This window comes from Galendromus occidentalis, unplaced genomic scaffold (genome assembly GCF_000255335.2).
Source record: "Galendromus occidentalis unplaced genomic scaffold, Mocc_1.1 scf7180000077401, whole genome shotgun sequence".
NCBI lineage: Eukaryota > Metazoa > Arthropoda > Arachnida > Mesostigmata > Phytoseiidae > Galendromus > Galendromus occidentalis.
Genome location: NW_003805389.1, coordinates 20,143 through 23,547, shown reverse-complemented (window position 1 = coordinate 23,547; position 3,405 = coordinate 20,143). Strand labels below are relative to the sequence as shown.

General features: G+C 51.1%; 1 pseudogene; it reads left to right on the top strand.

Moving 5' to 3' along the window:
• The first annotated feature begins 224 nt into the window (after window positions 1-224).
• Window positions 225-1,631, top strand: LOC100908027 (uncharacterized; annotated as a pseudogene).
• The last annotated feature ends 1,774 nt before the right edge of the window (window positions 1,632-3,405 follow it).

Below are 3,405 nucleotides of genomic sequence, written 5' to 3'. Positions count from 1 at the left end.
CCAATGAGTCATTCGACTCATTTGGGATCATTGTGATTCCTCCCCGTCAACTCTGATCGATCGGCTACATCTTGCAAATATGTATAAGCATCTAATGTCAGCAGGAGTGACAAATTTCCAAATTGATATACTCCGAGATGTCGAGACGAGGGTCGAAATCGTCGACTCTCGACTCGTCTAGATCATTTGTGTCTCGTCTCTTCTCGACTCGACAGTTCTACATGATGTCCGACCCCAAGACCTCCACCCGAGTGACGCCTGAGCAAAGAGCGATGCAGTTTGAGCCAGGGACTTTCTCCGCGACGTCGGACGCACTCTTCTGCAGCACTTGTCATGTTGAAGTCGATTTCAGACGGAAACATAGCTGTCTGAGGCACCTTGAAACGGACATGCACGCAAGATTGCTGCAGGACACCGAAAGTTCGAGCGCCCGGAGAGCCAAAGTGAGTGCGAAACTACATGAAGTCGGAGTATCGAGGCAAAACACAGAAAGGCAAGCGTCGCTGCTGTCTTTAGTGGATGCTTTCACCGGTGCCAACATCCCTCTTCACACCATCGACAATCCCGCTATGAAAATCTTCTTGCAAACCGCTCTGGAAACTCCGATTCCGAGCGCGGGTCAGCTCAGAAGACATTACCTCCCGCAAGCCTTCGAGATGCACGTGAAGAGTATCAATGATCTCTTAGCAGAACGATCATCGTTCTCGATTGTCTGAGACGAAACTACTGACTCCGAGGATCGCTACGTTCTCAATGTTCTTGCCATCCCAAACTGTACAAACGAGGAGGTGCAGCTCAAAGCGGTCCTGCTCGATTGCGTGGTACTTGCGAGTACCAACTTCAAGACCGTGAGTGAAGCTGTTCGGGAAGTTCTTTCCAAGTACGGACTCTCATCGTTGAATATAAGCGCTTTTGTGACAGATCATGCTTCCTATATGTATAAAGCCTGGAACTGCTCTTTGAAAGCTATTTGGCTCAACGCCGTACACGTCACTTGTACAGCGCACTTCCTAAATCTCATCTGTGAGTTGTGGATGACATCTTTTCCGGAAGTCGACGGATTGGTTTGCGGAATCAAGAGAGCATTCACATCTTGCCCAGCGCGCAAAGCTCGATTCCGTCAGTTCATGGAATCGAACGGCAAGTCTGCCTGTCTTCCTCCGGCGCCTGTTGTAACCAGGTGGAACAGCTGGTTCTCGGCTGCTCTTTTCCATGCGGACCGCCTGGACGACTACGCGGAGTTTTTCCAGCATGAAATTCGTAACAGCTCAAGCCTCAACACGGTTGGAGTCATCACTCTGTGTCAGTCCCGGGACATCAGGTTGCAGTTGGCCGAACTCGCGAAATATGCACCACAGATCATGGCGTCACTCACGAGTTGCGAAGGGAACGACTTGAGAGCTCATTCAATCATCGATGAGCTGAATCTGCTCGTCGAATGGTTCGAGGTATCCTTGGAAGACGAAGAAAACCTCATTCAAACGAGATGTGCCCTTCAGAAATCGTCGGAAAAGCTGAGGAAATACATCGGAGGTGATGGGAGCGTTCAAACCCACCAACCTGCAGCGAACTTCCTGCGCGCGTGCCGCTATTTTCGACCCTCCGAGGGCCTTGACATCAGATGTCAATGAATTCATCATCGAGCATATCCCATGGTTCGAGGATGACCGCTGCGCGATTGCCGAACTGCGAGTATTTCAAACCGCCCTCGAAGAAATGCATCCTGTGGGCAATCTCATCGCATTCTGGACGCAGGCCGCGACGAGATTCCCCAGACTTTCGAGAATTGCTTTGAGCTGTTTGAGCGTTCCGATCAATAGCGTTTCGGCAGAACGCTCGTTTAGTCAGTACTCGAATGTACTTCGCGATGATCGTCGCTCGATCAAAGAAGCCAACCTATCTGTATATAACCTACTTTACCAGAATTCTCAGTTCATGTGAACCTTGCTTCTCCACCTTTTATCATCGGAATCAATAAATACTATTTCTGTCAGCACTGTCCCTCCGTTAGGGCAGCTACCCTCCATCGACTCTCTAGCCTCTCCTAAGAAATTCACAGATTCTCGAGAAGCGGAGTCTGAGAATCTCGACATCGATTCTCTGGCTCTCCGATGGATAACATAGATTTTAGAGGAGCGAAATTTGAGAATCTCGACATCAATAATTCTCTTTCCCACAATTCTGGGGAGAATGTCCTAAGTAAGATATCGTTCTCGAAGATCGCCGTGAATCGCCGTGAACCCCCGTGAATCAGCGTGATTCACCGTGAACCGCCGTGAATCGATCACGGGGGCCGTGAATTCTGGCCGTGAATAAGCCGCGAATAACGCCGCGCCAAACTCCCAGCCCTAGCTATAATTACTCGAACCGCAGAACCCTGACGATCGAGTAATGGAGAACTGCCGATGCTTTGAGATGGGAGAGAAATCTCGTCCATTCTTCGAGATGCACATCTCTCCTGAGCCTTAGCCGAGCGCTACTGTGACCGCATGAGATACTAAATGAAGTTATTCGTCTGAGAAGCGACGTTTGCGTGTTTAGACACACAACAGTGTGGAACGAGAGTCTCCCGTAATCGTTGTGCACAGATTGACCTTTCGACTCGGGGGACGTCGGTGCTCTCTCGGGTCTCCACGATGAGGGGAAAATCTTCCGGAATAGCGCGGTTACGCTCGATCACGGACGGAAGAGGGGCTACTATTAGAGAGATGGGCTTCTATATTTACGAACCTCCCCGAGGGGGGGCTTGTATTGGGGAGGGGCTACTATTAGAAACAGGGCTTCTAATAGAAGATTTACGGTATATATCTTTGTTTAGCTGGATGTGCAAGACTCGCGAAAGGATACACAAGGAGGAAATGCAGAATATCTACTCATTTAGACAGGCAATTTCCGCCACACCACGGACAAAGGCGCGATGCCCGGTGGTCGTGGTAAGGAGTGTCCAGTCCGGCTCCGGAACGACGGGCGCGAGCTGAACTGGTTTATAGGTGGCCACGGCCAAAGAATAATTATACGCCACCGCGGCGTCCAAGGGGTTCAACAGGTTTTTGGGCCGGGGGAGGATTGGCTGACGCTGCGGCCGAGGCCAGAAACGTGGCTTCCACAGTGGGGGTAACAGCAGTCACGGCCGTTGACTGAGAAGATGACGCTTGCATTGAGGCAGTGACAGCCATGGGATTATGCTCGCGGCGCGCCCGAAATTCTGCTTCGAGAAAGAGAACGATCGATGTGACGGACGGAAGCCCGAATGTTTCGAGCGCAAGGTGGGCCGCGAACAGTTCTCGGAGAACGAGGGTTCCACCTCGTTGGAGAGGGGTAAAACCGGGAGGATAACACGGAAATCCTCGCTGATGAGCTCCCGTACGCGTACTTGGACCTCATACCGCATCTCCTGATCCAGAG